The 20,385-nt window shown below is 43.0% G+C and overlaps 1 protein-coding gene across 3 annotated transcripts in view; it reads right to left on the reverse strand.

Moving 5' to 3' along the window:
• Window positions 1–18,155, reverse strand: part of sema6cb (semaphorin 6Cb) — a 100,852-nt gene extending 82,697 nt beyond the window's left edge. For all 3 annotated transcript variants that reach the window (XM_028979078.1, XM_028979077.1, XM_028979075.1), the window contains exons 1-2: window positions 17,906–18,155; window positions 2,397–2,497 (exon numbers count right to left, since the gene is read on the reverse strand). The gene's annotated coding sequence lies outside the window, so the exon portion shown is untranslated. The remainder of the gene's footprint in view (window positions 1–2,396; window positions 2,498–17,905) is intronic.
• Window positions 18,156–20,385: the final 2,230 nt, after the last annotated feature.

Here is a 20,385-nt window from a genome sequence, read left to right on the forward strand (position 1 = left end):
CCTGATGCACAGATGAGTCTGGCCAGTGGGGGGAACTCGGACCAGCGCCTGTGCACAGCTTCGGGCAAACAGAGGAGTGAAGGAAGGTAATGCAGCCTGCTGACATTAATTCAGATGAAAAATGATGACCTGGCAACTTTACAACACAATAAAAGTGAGTGTGGCTGAAATACACTTACTGCCTGTTCCTGTGAAAAACAAAAATCACATTTATAAAATTATTTTTAGTGATACAGACTAGCCTCCGATCAGAATTTTATCTTTTTTTTTTGCTGTGTATTAAAACAAATGTGACAAGAAAAGTTAAGTTAGCCTGATGAAAAACTCTTAAGTCTACATTTTTGAAAGTGAAAAAAAGTGAAAGTAAAGTAATTGACATTGTGAAACACAGCACAGCACACACAAGAAAATGTGTCCTCTGTGGCACCTTGGCGGTTCGGGATTTGAGCCGGCAACCTTCAGATTACAGATCCAAGTTCTTAGGCCACCACTGCCCACATATTCAAATTCAAATTCAAATTTTATTTGCCACATACATAGTCATACATGGTATGATATGCAGTGAAATGCTTTTTGCGACTGCTACAGACCACAGTATTGCAAATGTTGCAAGTATACAATGAAGACCAATATGCAAATATTGCAAACATAACCAAATATTACACTTTTACGTCTTTAACATAAAATATGTGTAACAGGTAGGGTGAAGGTGAGCAAATGAGTGAAAGACAATGTATAAGATAAAAAAAATGTAAAAAGAGCAGAGATTGTGCAAAGTGAAAAAAGCGTAAAGATTTTGTGCAAAGTGATTTTGTGCAAAGAGTCCAGAGTGATTGAAAGTGATTTACTGTTGTAATTAGGTGGAACAGTGATGTTGTTCTCAATGCACGTCCATGTCCTTAACTGAAAAATTATTTGATTTACCCGATAAACAGAACATCATAATAACAATGTATCTTGCCATATAACTTGAACTCCCTGCATTTTAACAGTGAGGCCACATGCCATTCTGGCTATTTTATTACCTCTGAGTTATGGCAACCCTTTTTCACTTTGTGATGGGGCAAACTACCCATCACACCATCAAGTGAAATGGCATAGTGAAATGGATTATTCAACAGCTTAATACTGTAACACAGGCACAGCTAGATGGTACAGAAGGAACGATGCACAGCAGTTTTTCTGCAGAATTATACTGCAAATTACACTTTTAAGCGTAAATTCACCTTTGCATCAGTCATTTGTCAGCCACAGGTAAGAATAATAATCCAAAGACAAACACTGCAACCCAGAAACGTCTTGACAAATACGCATAAAAAATGGCAAAGAATTGTACAGTAACACCGGATGGTTTTAATGACACGGTTCTCTCACTTTCAGACGAGGCCCTCATGAGACACTGACGCTGTGCAAATGTTTTTCCTCTCCTCTCCAACATGGCACTCTCGCTGTTTCAACAAAGCACTGGCAGAGAAGGAGGCTGAGGCGGGTGTGAATGTCGGAAAAGCGAGGTGGCCTAGCACATCCCAGTTCAACAGACTTAATAATGCTTCACTGTATCTACCCCAGGGATCTGCTCACCCCAATTATATGCCTGACACCCATCTCTTCCCTCTTTGTTTCGCCACCATGGTTCACAATCAGATTACAGCATTGTAGAGCGCCAGGCCAATGACACTCATTCCCTTTGTCGCTATTTGCACATGAGGCTCAAGAATTGTCCCCGGCTTGCATATTCATCGCAATTAGCCTGGTGATAAGTCACTTACTGGGGTAAATGTAATAATGTCACTCAGTCCATCACATGCTGAGCCTAAAACGGAGAGGAGGAGGAGAAGAGCATTTTATTTTTTTCAGATGGAAATGTGTTTGAGGACACTGACGTTGAACCGATCCGTGATGTCTCCAAAGTCACAAGAAAAACTGCATCTGGCCAACCATCTGTTTCGACCCCCAGAGATGCACTCTGACAGTTGCACCTTAGTCTTGTCCTTTTTGAGTCCCACATTCTGGCTGTGCCGGTCGCCAAGGGCTGTCAAAACGGACCGGAATCTACTAAACACTTGGTAAGATGAGACCCAGGGGATTCGTCAAGGTGTCCCTATGAACATGAAGCGTGGACAATCTAATGTCCGTGACCATGAACACCTTTCAAAGAAAACAGCGTAGAACAAATAAGGAGAAGTTCATCTGTTGAAGCATACAGGACTGTCAGTGGGTCTGTGTAGCTGCCTGAATTAAGTGTAGTTCCTGAATCATGCACTGGGCTTGTATATAGTGATGATCATAAGGATATTAAGTGATTAAAATGTCAAGAATGCAAATAGAAAATCAGGACAAAATTATTCATACATGAAGAGAAATTGGAAAAAGTGAAGCCATCACAAAGTCCTCACCAGAGCTTTGTCCCTTGTGGCTGTGGAAGGCTAGTCAGCCGGCAGGCAGATGTAAGATACAGACAGAGTAGGTGGCTTCATTCAACAGGATCAATGCATTCCTGTAAATAATAGGAAACACTGATGAGTGTTAAACATTTTTAATCCTAACATAATCAGTGGACAAGGCATTACAAAGCAATCTCGTAAAATTAACATAAACGGTCATCGGTTTGAATCTTTTGAGCAATTACATGGTTACAAATGTCTCTTGAACCCCTGCCTCTGGGGTACCACACCTGCAGTCTGCATCACCAAACAGGACAGGCTCATTAAAATGGCACTCAAGGGCTCATACTCAACCCTACAATGGCAGCCAATTATGTCCAGAGAAATGCTATATGGTCTAAATTTGGTTCTCAAACATTCCTGGTCATCATATCCAGGTCGTTATCTATACTTACCTGTGCAACTATTTGATTGCTGTACTAATGAAAGTATAAATTAACTGGATTTAGGGTGCACAGGCATTAGGGCATTGGCTTTTGAATACTTTCCTTTGCGAACTTGAAAACTGCTTGATCTCCAGGGGATCTACTCTGTACAAACATGAATCATTCTGACTACAGTGCAGGTAGGCAATTTTGAAATGTGGATGGGCCGCCCCAGTCAACGAAATGTTTTCTTGTGAAGGTAAGATGCCTTTAAAAATGTAACATTTCCAATACAACAGAACACTGATGTAGCTTGGGAAAAAAAATGCAGCCCAAAGGTAACACACGAACTGTGCAGTTATCACACATAACAAAGCAATTTCAAACAAAATCTTTACAAATCCCAGCACAGAGCCGCCCAAATCTCTGAGCATCTCAGAAGACAAGCTGTTCTTTCAATCTGTTCAATCCAAATCAGGCCTCTCCACGCCAACTGACGGCATGAGGCTGATAAGCACAGCCTATGGTGAGCTCAAATCATATTAAAGCTTCTTCATAACTGCCTTTCAAGATGGGGTACAAGCGAGGTTGCTGGTACTAGGTGAGCCTGGACACCAGAACTGGTCGCTAAAAATATCACTAGGAAACCAGCAACTTTCAGTACAAGCAGTCTGATTATGGCAACATAAGATTATTCCTGATTATGATCATGGATTCATGGAATTGGAATAAGGAATAGCATGCAAATATATAGACTTTTAAAAAAAGTTTGCATCCAATCAATATGTGTGGTTATATCACAAGATTTTTATAATAAAACTTCTAAAACCACCTACACATACGAACGCCGTATCCATAAGCAATGAGACAAAGAATAATATGCAGTAACACTTATGCTGATGAAAAATCCAGTACTAACAGGATGGTAATTGATTTCCAGTGCTCTGCTGGCTCGGATGAAGTGTCCCAGCCAATGCAATATCGGACGAGTTCATCCTGAGGGAGCGCCGGGAACACAGCCTGCCATCGGCGAGCACGCGGCCGAGCAGAAGGCCGCTGCCGCGGCCACAGTCGGCGGGAGCGGAGTTAACATTTGTCTAAGGGGCCTTCGGAGGCAGACCTTGGACTGGCCCAGCGACCAGCTGGCCACCACATGCTCGCCACCGGTTCAGGTGAGGTTAAGGAGGCCCAGGTCCGTGGGGCGACCGAGCTCAGCGCTCAGTGCTGGAGAATTCCTCCATCCTCACTCACGCTCCTTAAATTACAAGCTCGACACTAAAAATAGCGTCCAGCGCAAAGAGAAAATAACACACACAAAAAAAAAAGCCCTGGAGTATCAATAACGCTCTCTGCTAAGCCGCTGTGATAGCCACGGGCGGCCAGCCAGGCTTTTATTGGGTTTTAGCCCAATTTGGTTCTGTACCTTTGTTTCAGTCAATAATACCACATGCCTGCAGTTTTAGGCAAAGTTTGAGGGTCCAGTTGTGAATTCCCGCGCCCTCTGTAGAAAAATAAAATGGCGTCCAATTAAACAGTTATGTGTGCTCAGAGGAAGCCAAATTCCACTTGCTGTGATATTATCTTAATGGTGCCAAAATATCAGAGGGTTTCAATTATTACCAAATGGTTCATATCTCCACTGAAGAGAGCCATTTCCCGGGGCACTTAATGAGGACAACAGATCAATAAACCACCTGTTTGGCATCTAGCAGTCATTTGATTGGCAGACCTGAAAAGGGCCGTTTTTCTTCCGTTATTTTGCCTGGATCGGAGGAACGCCTGGAGGGGCCGGCAAAGGATTCACGTCATTTAAAGCCGGGCTAACAAATCGCACATGCATAGGCGGGGTTCCACAATCGAGGCAAGTCTTTCAAAGTTTATCTTGTTGCTCTTAAAAGAAAGTAAAGAAGGATCACGTTACAAATTTGCAAAGCATTTTAGCAAAGCCTCCGTCCGAGGACAGGGAACACATTATAAAGGGGGAACAAGTGAAAACAGCTGGAAGCCCTAGGAAAAAAAAACAGACGCAACTTTGTGTTAAGAGCTCTGGCTTAATCTGCTCCGATTAGACAAAGGATTAAAATTGTTTTAATTAAAGTGAGATGATTGTCACATGTGATACACAGCAGCACAGCACACACAGTGAAATTTGTCCTCTGCATTTAACCCATCACCCTGAGTGAGCAGTGGGCAGCCATGACAGGCGCCCGGGGACGGTGCTTTGCTCGGTGGCACCTCAGTGGCACCTTGGCGGATCGGGATTCGAACCGGCAACCTTCTGATTACGGGGCCGCTTCCTTAACCGCTAGGCCACCACTGCCCCAGGAAGGAAGGAAGCATTAAAGAGAGCGGCGATTCCCCCACCAGTGAGACGACTGCATTACATCATGACTAAAGCTCACCTCCACTTCTTAACAACATGTTCGCCGGCAAACCACACTGCAAAACCCGGCACATGCTTTATTTATGACCGCGCCTGCCCGCTCGAGCAAACAGCATCCAGTTAAGAGTGGCCGCTGTACTTTAAGTGCATTATTTCAGAGCCAAGCGAACATAAAGTTCGGAATAGTTATTCTAGCCAGGAGGGAAATATGATCTAGTGAACGTAAGGAAACTCTGGTGATGGGCCTGCGACATGTCCAAGGATGACCAGAGGAAGGGGAGGAGGAGATTCCTGGTACGAGGCTGGGGCTCCTGCTCTTTGATTAATCACAGATCCCGAGGCTGAAGGACCACTCATCATCCAGGCTCAAGCTCAGGGGAACAGGATCAGAGGGGAGCTTTAAGGGTACTAGATAACCAAGCCCATCCGCCCACTCAGCGCCCACTGTCCTGCAATGCTGCGACGGACCTCGGCCCCCCTGGTCTTTAATAACTTCAAGAAGATGATTCATGATAACACAAAAATCTGATAGTATACAGTAGATATTAATTGTTAATCTGTTCGATGTGGGCACTGACCTTGTTAGTACAGTCATGGCCAAAACTTTTGAGAATTACACATAATACTGGTTTTCACAAAGTTTGCTGCTTCATTGTTTTTAGATGTTTTCGTTTGTGGTGTATTGAAGTATAATTACAAGCATTTTATAAGTTTCAAGACTTTTATTGACAATTACATCAAGTTTATGCAAAGAGTCAATATTTGCAGCATTGGCCGTTTTTTTCAAGACCTCTGCAATGCGCCCTAGCACCTTTTGGCCAATCCTGACTGATGGCAACTCATTCCTTCATAATTAGTGCTTGGACTTTGTCAGAATTTGTAGGTTTTTGTTTGTCCACCACAAGTTCTATATTGGATTAAGGTCCCGGGAGTTTACTGGCCATGGACCCAAAATTTCAACTTTGCCTTTGTGGCATGGTGCTCCATCATGCCGGAAGAGGCATTGTTCTTCACCAAACTGTTCTTGGATGGTTGGGAGAAGTTGCTGTCGGAGGATGTTTTGGTCCCATTTTTATAGGGGCAGTGGTGGCCTATAGGGGAAGTGGTGGCCTATAGGGGCGGTTAAGGAAGCAGCCACCAAGGTGCCACTGAGGTGCCACTGAGCAAAGCACCGTCCCCATACACTGCTCCCCGGGCACCTGCCATGGCTGCCCACTGCTCACTCAGGGTGATGGGTTAAATGCAGAGGACAAATTTCACTGTGTGCACCGTGTGCTGTGCTGCTGTGTATCACAAGTGACAATCACTTCACAATCACTTATTAATGGCTGTGTTCTTATTCAAAATTGTGAATGAGCCCTCTCCCTTGGATGAGAAGCAGCCACACACATGAATGGTCTCAGGATGCTTTACTGTTGGCATGAGACAGGACTGATGGTAGCGCTCAACTTTTCTCCTCGAAACAATCATTTTCCCAGATGCCCCAAACAAATGGAAAGGGGCTTCATCAGAGAAAATGACTTTACCCCAGTCCTCAGCAGTCCAATCCCTGTACCATTTGCAGAATATCAGTTGTCCTTGATGTTTTTCTTTGAGAGAAGTGGCTTCTTTGTTGCCCTTCTTGACACCAGGCCATCCTCCAAAAGTCTTCGCTTCACTGTACATGAAGATGCACTCACAACTGCCACTGCCATTTGATCCTGCAGCTAAATCATCTTTACGAGACAGTTCTGGCACTTGCTTGACTTTCTTGAGAACCCGAAGCCTTCTTCACAACATTTGAACCTCTCTCCTTAAAGTTCTTGATGATTAAGGTGGATTTAGGTGCAATCTTATTAGCAGCAATATCCTTGCCTGACAAGCCCTTTTTATGCAATGCAATATTGTTCTTGCAAGTAACCATGGTACACAGAGGAAGAACAATGATTTCAAGCATCACCCTCCTTTTAAAGCATCCAGTCTGCTATTCTAACTCAATCAGCATGAGGACGATTCTCAATGTGATGTATGGGACATCACAAGTTAGTACTGGTAACACAAGAACTAGCCTTACTACTGTGTAGTTCAATATAAAGTTATGACAAAAGGCAAACAAGCAGTTTGAAAACTTGGCATGTGATGCATAGGAAACAGAAAAATAGTCTCACTTGTTAAAATGAACTTCCACAATACAATTCTGTGAAGCATTCAGACAAAACTCTTGCACCAAATATTTCAATGTATAACAAGTGTCAAAACTGTGCAACACTTTATGCAATACCAATTTATGCAACTAAAATGACCAAGATGGTGTGATGCACAGGACAACAATGTCACGGGTCTAAAAGCTACACAAGTGCTGTTATTTTTAACATATAATAGCCAGTACTAAAAGTTCAAATGTGGTGCATTGTATGAATATTCAATTCTATTCAATATAACATATATAAACTAAACTTTGAATGGCTGGGTTATGATTATAATTTGCCTTGAATTTGTAAAAATTTTATACCATGAGAGGTAACCATGTTTCAAATGTCTGCAAAACATTCAGTTTCATTAAATACATGGAATGATGTTCCACATTATCTGAGTACCCATCTTAAATACTAGGACAAGTAAAAGTAAAGGTTCAAATATTACAGAATTTTGTTTAGAATCGCCCATGACAGATTGACTTCCAGCCTTGTGCTTGTCAACACTTAAACCTGTTAATGAGAGGATCACTGAAATGATCTCAGCAGGTCATTATGTGGCAGGGCTGAAATATGGTGGAAATTTTTTCTTTGGGATTAAGTTCATTTTCATGGCAAAGAGGGACTTTGCAATTCATTTGATCACTTATAATATTCAGAAGTATATGTAATTGCCATAATAAAAAACGGAAGCAGCAAACTTTGTGAAAACCAGTATTTGTGTAGTTCTCAAAAAATTTGGCCACGACTGTACAGTGTCAGACATTCAGATATTACATAACATCAAATCACTGCATCATCAAATACAGCAAAATCAGCAATTTACCAAATGTTTCCACAAAGCTGCATATTTCCCATCCTATTGTATATTTTTCGCCTAAATTACCCAAATACTCATGTAAACTCACAACTGTATTACAACTCCTGCTGGTGGCAGTATTTCCCATGCACGACAACACAGTCACCTTTACACCGGTAAATAATGGCCAGCACAAAAAAGACAAGTCATATTAAGGGTGTCTATTTTCCCCGGACATGTCCTCTTTTTAAGACCCAGAAGTTGCATCCAGTCAGGTTTTGGAATTATCCTGATTATTGAGCTAAACAGTCATCAAGTCATGGGCATCTCTCATACATACTATCTTACACATCTAGTCACTTTCACTCATGCTATGGGATCCAACAGATAAGTGAGCAGGGACTGGGGGGGTGAGGAATACAATTAACGTGATATGACTTTCTGCTTGTTCATTTTGTTCTTCTCTCACTCAGGCCTATAATAGGCCTATACAGTGGGGCAAAAAGTATTTGGAAGCCACCAAGTGGGCAAGTTGACCCACTTAAAAAGATGAGCGGGGTCTGAACTTTTCATCATAGGTACACTTCAACTGTAAGAGACAGAATGTAAAAAAAAAGGCCAGGAAAATCATATATTATTTTTAAAGAGTTTATTTGTATAATGGTGCAGAAAATAAGAATTTAGCACGTACATCAAGCTCTCACAGAGCTGTTACTTCTTTAAGGAGCTCTTCTACCCTTCACGTGTTACCTGTATTAATGGCAACTCAATATTTGTATAAAAGACACCTGTCCACACTTTCCAACCTCCATCATAACTAAAACTAATATAATCTGTCATTTATAAACAATCTGTGTATTTTTATTATGCTGATGACACCATTTGAAATTGAAAAATGTGTAAAGCTGTATTAGACTGCAAAATAAGACCCTATTTACTGGATCACTGAATTCCACTGTGTAAGTTAAGGGCACAAGGGCACACAAGGGCACACAAAAATGAAATCCATTTCAAAGCAAAATGCCACATTGCTCTTGTTTGTAAATGGCTATAATACTTCTGCTCTATGGTGTCCAAGCCAGACAGCAGATGGAGTTCTGAATGGAGTTTTCTCTCTGCTGCTCCCCATACATGCATAGAAACGCCCAGAACACGTAATTAGCTCCCATTTTCTGTTAAAAACACATAAGGTAAGGTCAGGCAATGCCTAGACAAGACATGTCTAGGCAGAGACGTTCTTCATTTTCTGCATCTCTCAGGCATCCACTCCCATCTCTTTTCCTCTGTGTACCTTCAAAAAACTAATTATCCCACTTCAGACACTCCCCGAAACCTGCAGCGAGAACCAATTTATTCTCAATTCAGGTCACATACGCTCTTTCTGCTTAACTTTTGAACCCTGTGACCTTGATGGAGTCTGCAGAGAGGAGGACAAAAATGTGTCTTTGTGGCATCAGTCTGTTCTCTGTCGAACAGTTTGACTCTTGCCTGGTTTTATAGGATGGCTGCCTGGGCCTTGTGCTACATCGGTCTAAAAATGTCACTCCTTTTCCAGTCATTGTCATTTCATGACTCTTCAAACAAGTTTTATGCTTGTAAACCTCACATCTTCTCTCATTTAAAACCTCGTTTTGCAAGGTGGCGTCACCCAATGGCATCATGGCTGCCTGTCCGGAGGGATGCTATTAACATGGAATAATTGCACAGGAAATTACCCTGTTAAGACATTACAATATCACCAGCGCCAGGGAAAGAGACACAATTTGACGGGTTCGTTCCCTCTGCCACTGTCGGCCGATCTGCAATATCAGAGATTTATGGATGAAATCAGGCAGTTAGTTCAACTGACGGCGCATTCACCGCTATAATAACCAGCCGTTACACAGAGAGAATCTGATTAGCAGATCCCCTTCCTGTAAAGGATATTATAATGCTAATCTGGATAAAAACTGAATGCATAATAGACAGAAGCCTAGTTAACAGAATCCTGCTATACGTCCCACCAGAATGGCACAAAATGGACACAAGACATTAAGAGCGATGGTTAATTAAAGAGATCACAATGAAAAGGTCATCTGAATGAACAGTTTTTTTTTTCAACCAAAAGGTGCATCTTTGCAACAAAGTCTTTCGTTTTATTTAATTTTCCAAATGGAGGAACAGGGCGCTCCTACATAGTGAGTTCCCTGACCCTGCATTCAGAATTAAATTATTTTTTTGCTGGGCATTTACAGCATTTATCAGACGCCCTTATCCAGAGCGACTTACACTCAGTAGTTACAGGGACAGTTTCAGGGTTAAGTGTCTTGCTCAGGGACACAATGGTAGTTAGTGGGATTCGAACCCGGGTCTTCTGGTTCATAGGCGAGTGTGTTACCCACTAGGCTACTACCACCCACCCTTTTTTCTTCCTGTCATCTCCTCCCATTCCATAGTTCAGGCTGATCAGTCTTTATTACTAAAGAAGATGCTCTGTGAGACTCATCCGCAGCTCGAATTAAGCTAAACAAAAGAAAGGAGCAAAGAAGAAAATGAAAGGGAGCGTGCTGGTCGAGCACGAACCAGGTACAACATCCGGAGTGTGACCCCCACGGCCATTTTCGCCCCAGGGTCATTCGTGTCTACCTGGATTACGTCCACCGGGGAGTTCTGAGCCCCTGCGGCCGGGAGGAGGCATTAAAAGTAATATCGGCCTCTGTGCTTCTGAGATTTGTTTACCTGGACTTGTTTTTCATACAGTCAGTCGGCGATGATTGCTCCGGAGGGGAAAGATTGTTGAGCTGGAGAGATAATGTGGGAAAGCAATAAAGGAGGATCAAATGAAGCCGCCTCGGATGCACTAAACCAAAGACGCCGTGTGTGTTGGTGTGTGTGTGTGTGTGTGTGTGTGAGTGTGTGTGCCTTGGCCTGATGTTTGTTTCTGACTGTGCAAATGACAGCACACACTCTCACTCCCACACACAAGTTTGACAGCACAAAACACCAATCAGTCATCACATGGTTAACGTGAGACGTGTGAAGGCTGGGGTGTGGTGGTGTGTGTGTGTGTGGGGGGGGGGGGTTCTCTCTGGACGGGCGCCAAGGGCAGATACCAGCCCCCCAAGCCCCGTCTAACCCCCTGCCCCACTCTCACTCGCAGACGAGTCTAAATATAGCCCCAGTTCTGGTAAGCGTGTTTGGAGTTTGAAGAAATCGCAGCAGCGGAGCGATGGGTCCGTTCCTGGGGCCGACCCTAAACCCCGCCCCCGCGGGCCGTTCCCCCACGCACTCTCCTGCAGAATCAGATGTGGAGCCTTTTGTCAGGTTTGAGTCGTGCCCAAGGTTTGGAGATGAGTCATTTTCCTCCACAGATCGCATACATGCACGCGCCAAGCCCTGCCAAGATTTTCCGAATCAAGGTCAAACAAAACTGCTATTTACGGCGAGCTGAAAGTGCCATGGATTTACCAGTAGAATCGTGACGAATTGCCGCGGCGCTTGATGTGCGTTTGATATCATTTAACAAAAATCTAAATCCGGTGTAAGGCCATGTACTTATTTATTTATTTAGACCATCGCCCATGTGTGGAGTATGCAGCGTTGGAATTTTAACTGGTTATGAAGAAGCATAAGTCTATGAAGCAGCAGATTTAAGCGAAAAGAGGGGGAGGCGGGGAATCTTATCTTCACTTTTTAATTTCCTGCTTCATTTCACATTTTAAGGCCAAAACCATTCATTTAAAAATGTACTAAGGCACTTTAATCGTTATTCTTAGCATTAAAAACTGCAGGCACACGCCCATGGCAAATGTGTGCATGATATATATCGCAAATAATCATCTGATTAAGTATTTTGAGGCCACGAGGTCTACATGTGCTCTTCTTCCTCTTTGTCTTAGTAAGTACTGCTATGCTCAATGGATCACTTTGTACACTTACAAGTGCAATTTCCAAGAAGAACAGTGCAGTGTATTCTGACGTAGAAAAGACTCGGAGCTACGGCAGAGACAAGATCTCCAGATCATGATGCAACTTATCACTTATGAAAAAACCTCCATAAATATTCCCAAAAATAAAACCGATAAATAAACCATGTTGATGCAAGCACCGGTCTAAAAAAATCCAGATAAATGGTTTACTGAGAAAATGCTTTATCTCAAAAAGGGCTGAAGATAAGTCCTCCACTTCCATGTCTGCTCACAAATAATAATCTGGAAAGAGCCCAGAGAGTTTGAACGAGATTAGAAAGTTGACGTTTTGGGACAACTTCAGCGCAAACGGCTAATCAATGTGGAAGGAAGACTCGTTCCATTATAAAGTGATTAAGAGATCATTTGGAGCACAGACCATGGAACCTTTAAACCCACCCGGACTGCGAGAGATCAATAACGCGAAAGTATGGCCAACAGCAATTTAAGCGGGGGGCTGGGGCAGGGGATCCTTTGGGCACCATTTTGCATTCCTAAATGGACGGCGGTGAACGTGGCAGTTGTGGCGCCTTTGGAAACACTTGCCTACAGACGGCAGGTTCAGCCCCTAATGCTGGAATACCAATGCGAGGGTTACAAAAGCCTTCTTGTACACCGCAGCTCGGAGCTGGTGATGCAGGTGACGGCTGAATTGGTATGAAATGCACTAAGTCATCACTCCGTAATCCACTGTGGTGAGAGCCAAGGGGGAAAAATAAAAAGTAAAAAAAAAAACAAAATAACGACATTCCACCATGACCAGCTTTTCTTCACAAAGCTGGTGGTTTCATGCAAATGCGATTTATTTCCCTCCACTCGCCTCCCTTAACAGTCTCTGCAAGGCCCGCCCTTGGGAGAGAAAGTCCAATCTTCCTGTCACACTAATAAAGCTTTATGTATATGTGTGTGGGCGTCTGTGTGTGTGTGTGTTTACACGTGTGTGTAAACATTTGGGTTGGAACTCTGCTGGGCTTGTGCGTGTGATAAGTTGAGGGATTTGAAATAAATTTGAAAAAATATTAAAGTTTCAGCAATGAACCAGAATGAAATGGTTAGTAAATTAAATAATTTCCTTGTGACCTTTCCCCTTGATGTTTGTCTCTATCTACTGCAATCAGATATCTAAGTATGTGTTATTTGGCATGAAAATAGCTTGATTGATGTCCTTTAAAATACATATTGACTGAATATTAATCAATTAGTAAAAGCTGATTTGGCCTTTTAATAAAAACAAATAACCAATAACAATATAACATGCTTATTGGCACAAGCTGTTTTCAATACAGGCACTTCATTTTCAAGATATCACTTCATATATAATAATAAGAAGCAGAAGCCCACAACCAAACTATATGGGAAGTAGGGGTACAACGATACAGATTTCCCATGTTCCCAGTCTGTACCTTGGTTTTTGGGCCACGGTTTTCTATACATGTCATTTTCTGCCTTTTTCTTTTGTTTTATGTGCCACAATAGGTCTGTTCAAAAGCATTTTCAATAAACAGTTATCATTTTGCTGTTGTTTGTGAAATGCACTGGGATCCAGTTCACAAGGGGCTACTCCGGTTGCGGAGTTTCATGTAGGTCCTGTGTTATTACGTTTCCTGATTGTTTTCTTCTGTCTGCCTGTATAAAGCTGCCCTGTTTGTGTCTGTTCGCCGTCGGGACGTTGTTTGGTGATGTGTTATTGTATTAAATCACCTGACAGCGTGCGTATGCGTCCCCCTTCCTCGCCATGTCCAGCCATCATGACACTGTGTTATGTGGTGGGGCTGAGCTATCAGTCTGCACTTGTGTGATTTACTCTAGTTGAGTTATATGCCACACAGGGATGCACGGCTTGTAATGAGCTCCGCTTGTATTTTTCTTTCACTTTTAAACAGAATATTAACAGTAAAGAACACTGTATTGTTTCTTACTGTCTGAACATATAGGGCATAGTAAGGTTTAATTTATGGCACACGTGACACACAGATCCAGGGGGCGTTCGGCCTCTCGGAAGGCGTATGACCGACAAAATCTGACAATCCTAAAGACAGCCATCTCCACCACCGCAGGTTACCTTTTGGAGTCGCTCAAATGTGCTTCTTCGAACTTTTGTCCCGCAGCTCCTCCGCTAGCACTGACCATGCCTGTTTGTTTCCTTCTTTTTATTGGTGTGCAGGTTTCACTTCAAGCTCAGCTCCAGTTATCACAGTGTGAGAGGGGCTAAGTGGGTGGAGGCTCAACAGTGATTGGACATTAACTCGCAGGACGGGGTTTTGCCGCTATTGTTAAACAGGCAACTGTTAAATTGTCAGTGCCAATGGGTGACAACCCTCCCTGTGAGTTAATGTCCAATCACTGGACAATTTTCTGGACCATTTTCAAAATGAATAGCAAAACCTAAATTCCGCGTCCCGTAAGCGCGTCCCGTAAGCGCGATATACTGTTGCACCCCTAATGGTTTGGTCTCAATGACAACCACTTCACTTAATGGGAAGCAACATATGCCATATGTCTTGAAGCGGCTATATTAATGCAGGCTACTGTACCATATCTCCACTTAACAATAACTGAGGAAATTGGCTCGCTGCTGCTGGGTCAAAAGGGCAAAAAAGGATATCGGACCCATCATGCTGAAATGCTACTCATCATTAGTAGCAGCTGGAGAGAGTCCATGTCCACTTTCCAGCCCAAAACAGCATGTTAGCAATTGTTCCACATCTGTGGCGGCAGTGGTTTGGTCAAACAGCCACAGCTGATGTTTGACAAGGGGTTAAAGTTTCAGCTAAACAGCACACGGAGCCACTGGAAGACAGCCAGTCTGACAAGGGGCAAAATGAAAACGAAGGCTGGGGCCCTTTGTTCTTCCACAGTTCAGTTTTCTCTGTCTTTCTCAGTTTCTGCCAACATGCTTTATTTGACCGTCAAGAGCCTAGGGTCACCCATGTAATTCTTCCAAGCATGGAGAGAATAGTGTGAGAGGCGGCAGTGGTTGGCCCAGCGGGTAAGGAAACAGACCCGTAGTCGGATCGGTTGCCGGTTCGAATCCCGATCCGCCAAGGTGCCACTGAGCAAAGCACCGTCCCCACACGCTGCTCCCCGGGCGCCTCGGTGGACGGGTTAAATGCACAGACCACATTTTAATGTGTGCACTGGGTGACAACTAATCACTTTTACTTCAGAAATGTTCACCTGGTGCACACTTTTGATAGGCACTAATATGCCGTGTGAGAGAAAAGAAGCCTACAGTCTACAGAGATCATCAGCACGACAGTGTTCAGCATGACTGAATTGCTAAGGCTGCTTGCAGACTGTTGAGGAATTTCTAAAAACACTGTAGTGAATACGTAAATATCACCTTACGTAACACCTTACGTGAATACGTAACATATCACCTTATGTATACACATAACTTATTTGACCTTTATCCTGCACTTGCTGCTTATTGCACTTCTGGTTAGACCTAAACTGCATTTCGTTGCCCTGTACTTGTATATGTGTAATGACAATAAAGTTGAATCTAATCTAATCTAAATCCTTTGATGGAACAATACCAACGAAAAAAATCCAAGAGATCCAAGTGTGTTCTGGGGCTGAAATTACGGTTCACTTTCATCGATTTTTTTAATTGGTTACGTTTCATTACTGTATTGTAATGTGACACATTTTAGAGACAAACAATGCTCAAATTTTCAACAAGAACAAAGCATCACTTTTAATAGAAAATATATTAAACCACAATATATTAAAAACAACAATGTTCTCCATAATGTTCTGAAAATGGCAGAAATAGCACCCTAACACCTGAGAACCGACAGACAAGCTTTTATAAAAGTTCCACGTTGAGCATGTTAATATGTATTTATCACCCACAGAGGGAGGGCCCCGGGCTGCTGGTCACAACACCTGCCCTGAAGGGGCTGTGACGTGTCAGAGGAGCTTTATGGATGATGGGGATGCTGTGGCTCTGACAGGTAATAATTCACTCCCCAGGGTACGGGACCTTTGCTGGATATGGGCATCCAGGCAGGAGGAGACACCAGCATGCTCCTCCTTATTAACCTCCCTTTCCAGGTGCTGGATCTGGACTGGCTGCACAGTCACGGGTTGCAGCCACGGACATAATGAAATAAGCGGGGAGAGCCATGTGTGACTGCACAAACGAATTCCAATCAGAGACGTCGGCCCTGGCACACAAAGCACTCTGCAAAAGATGCTGCAATGGATGATGGCGAATGCATCATGGCTGCACCCAACTGTATACAACTCGAAAAACCATCGAAAATAATCAGAGGCACCAAACCAATGCAACAGAAGAAAAACAGAAGTAGTAGCACAGGGTCTCCTCTCGCTGAATGATGGGGTATATGTGCCACTCGAGGCTATTTCAGCTCTCATTACCCTGAGAACCATTAGGAAAGACACAGTCATCTGCAACCCTGCACCACCACCACACCACTGATGACAAAACTACAGCACGGGAAATTGGAAATAAAATTACAGGCCCGGCTAAACGCGCCATTACCCGTTCCGGGGAGGAAGCAGGTATGTCGGGCTAGATTGAACCTGGAGCCCTGCAGCACAGAAATGAACCGTTTGATAGCACTTTGCACAAGAGACCATTAACACAAAAGAGTTCACAGACACAGACAGTGGCGGGATGAATGAATAAATAATAAAAAAAGCTATAAAACAAGGTCATAGTCACGTTCAAAAGCAGAACATTAGGAACTTCCAAACAACTTGAACTGGCTCTGACATGGTATCCAATAGGCAGGGAAAGCCTCCAATCAAACTGATTGTCTCCAAGAACGCTATCAAATACGTTTATAGCAACGTCTCTTCATTTTACAGGACGATGGGGAGGTCCCTTTCACATCTTTTATTTCACTGCACTACGCTGTATTTCACTACAGCGCTCAGTGTCAGTTCCACAAAGCAGACAGTCAAGGCATGGCTGGAGTTCAATCAAGTGCTGTTTACAAGGCAATAAAACCCTAATATGGGGCTATTATTAACACTGATGGGTAAAGAAATCATCTTAATCAATTTCACATGCCCCGAGAAGGCAGCGAGGGCAGATGGGATGCGCTTGATTGTCATGTGATTAAAAAAAAAAAAAAAAGACTGCAAAACAAAACTGGTTATTTTCTGTCACAAGGGGCGTGGGAAAAAAAGCAAGAAATTAGCAAGAGGGGTGATTGTTATTATCGTTACTATTATTATATCGTTACTATTATATTATTAACTAAACTAGATGATCGATTTCAACTTTCATGCAGAAGCTGGCTAAGATCGAGAGACGTCAACCAAAATCGGGGGGGAATCGTCTCGCCTGTACGGTGTCACGGTCACAATGTATTTTTTTTTTTCCACCAGACAAACTGATTCAATCCGAGCAGCCAGCGCGGCCAGACAACAAGGGACGCGTGTCGCTCCCAGCACCGCCTGCCGTATCGCCTCATAATTCCACGCGAAACTGCAGCCAGCGCAGAAAACGCAACTTAAATGCCCCCCTCGCACCACATCTGAACAGCAAGGCGGGTTGTTTTGTCGCAGGGAAGACGCAACGCGTGCGGTGTGCTCATTCCTGCACGGTCCGGTTATTCCGATTTTAAAAAATTAAAAAAAATTAAAACGCACGGCCTCTCGCCTCTGCGGGTTTTTTTTTTTTTTTTTGCTTTCTATTTTTCGTAGAACAGATGAAGTCACTTAACAACGCAGCACTGTTCTCGCGTCTGAAGCGTATCTTCCCGGCGAGGCAGCGCTTCAACAAAAGAAGCAGAAAACTTCGTGCCGTGCGCGTACCTCGCTGTCGTGTCGTCCTCCGGCCGTCGTCGGATCCCGGGATGACGCGAACTCCGAATTGCGGCGCGGAGAGGTGTGTGTGTGTGTGTGTGTGTGTGTGCGTGTGTGTGTGGCGGGGGGGGGGAGAGAGAGTTTTAATCTTCTCTAAAGACGTCCGCGGCCACCAGTCGCGGCGCCGGGGCGCGCCGCCGTTTACTACGCTGATGCACGCAGCGCCACGGAACAGGCGCGACTGCGTGAAAAACACACTTCGGCGGGCGCGCGCCCGCCTGGACACGCCCCGCTCATTTGCATTGGCAGCGCGTTCGTCCAATCAGAGCGCGTCACACGGGCCCGGACCTTGTTTGAGAGTTTTCTTCTTTGTGGACCGTGCGAGGGTCTGATTGTTAACACTGTAACCTATTCATAATATAGACATTATCATGCAGATGAAAGAAAAGTCACTGGGATTATGGATAGGAATGAGATTCGGGTCCGGAACCAAATCCTGCTTCTAGACCGATATTCGTTTATTTTGATAGAATAATACGTTTACATTAGTTTATTTATTTATCTTTGGCAACCACTGGTTTAAAAAGTCATGGTTAATAATGGGGCCAGGGACAGTGGTGGCCTAGCAGGTAAGAAAGTGGACTCGTCATCAGAAGGTTGCAGGTTAAACTCTGCCAATGTGTCACTGAGGTGCCAAGTGTAATCTCCACACTCTGGTCCCTGGGGACCTTTCATGGCTGCCCAGTGCTTACTAAGGGTTATGGGTTAAATGCAGAGCACATGTTTCATTTTGTACCATGTGCTGTGCTGCAGTGTATGACTTCACTTCATGTCACAAATTAGCTACGTTTTTTTTTTATTAGCTTTTACAATCCATGACGACTCTATATTAAAGGAAAGTTTGAGTGTGTAAGTGAATGGTGTGAGGGCAGCTGCAATTAACACAAATGAGCAGTTGAGGATGGTGAATTAAACAAACATTTAGACAAACTTTTGGTAATATGTAAAGTAACATTATTTACTCAGCACCAGTGTATAATGGTGATCATCTTGTTACAGTGACACTTTGTGGAGGGTGGGACATTTTAGGCAGAAAGTGAATATTTTGTTGCTGAAGTTGATATGTTGGACGCAGAAAAAACAGAATGCAACTTTAGAGACTCTGACAATGGCCAGAAGGATTCTAAATGGCTGGGTCTTAACATCTCTGGAACTGCAGCTTTTGAAACATGTCATTGGTTTGCAGTGGTCTATGGGTTAGGGTTAGGGTTAGTCCATGCATGTAGGAACAGTCTTATTTCTGATCTTTAGTATATACAAATTAGTACAAAAACTATTAGTACAAAAACTAATTTTATTCATGGTGCTATAGCACCCAAATATCTGATACTGCATATCAGAGAGCGAGTTCTGTTAATAATGAATTTTTTACACAATCTATTACTACAACAGTTCGTGTTTTTTCCTTAAATTCCCATTATGCATGATGGCAAAACTGTTGATTGTTTAGGAGAGAGGACATTATTTTGATTGCATTTCCTGTATCTGCTATTGAGTGCAAAGTGTAGTAAAACCAAGTCTATACTGATGGCATAATTTAAAAAAAATGACTGAACCCAGCCAGAATGCAAAGTGTAAATATTTAAAAAACTGACCTTGAAGAACAAATGTGTTAGCAGGGCCCTGGTGCTCAGCATGCTAAATAAATGACTATCCAGATCTGGGAAAGGAGTGGGAAGAAGGTGCAGGAAGACCATGAACAAAAGACCCACACAGTTAAGTGGCTGGGTAAATGTGTTTTACTTTTAATGGCTGAATGTGTAATGGCCGGAACAAGAAATGTATACCACTGTTAGCATTTTTCATTATTTTAGGACAATAATGCTGGTAATGCTTTCTTTTTATAGGATAATCGTAAATAAAAAGTGCATTTATCAGAGTGCATCCCATGACACTGGGTGCAGGACGGGGCACCAGGCTACTGCAGGGCAAAGGGTTTTTTTATTTAATGGAAAATAAAACAATGGATGAGAAACTTTATTTTGGTGTCATGATTAATTTCCACATTCTCAAGAAAGGATACCTGGGCTATGTCAACTTTACAACTCCACATTCTCAAGAAAACATAACTTATTCAAATAACTGTATAAATTATTAAGGAATCAAAATGAAAATGTGGCATATTGCAGTACTGATGCTGAATGCATATATGCAGACCAGTGGAAAGAAGTTTTAAGGCTCTAATTTTGCTCACAATGACATAATGAGGCAATAAGCAGAAAATTTTCCAGAACAGATTCCAAACCCAGCTGTGGCATCATCATCATGCTCCTGCAAAGTACTCCTTTCTCTCGACAGAAAATAGAAACAGTGCATATGCTAATCAGTGACAATTACATTCCTACAAGCCACTGTAATGAGACGTTAATTCAGGAAGGAACTTTAAAAAAAACAATACATCTGAATATAGAAGTGTTAATTATAACAAA

Source organism: Denticeps clupeoides, chromosome 5 (genome assembly GCF_900700375.1).
Source record: "Denticeps clupeoides chromosome 5, fDenClu1.1, whole genome shotgun sequence".
Lineage (NCBI taxonomy): Eukaryota > Metazoa > Chordata > Actinopteri > Clupeiformes > Denticipitidae > Denticeps > Denticeps clupeoides.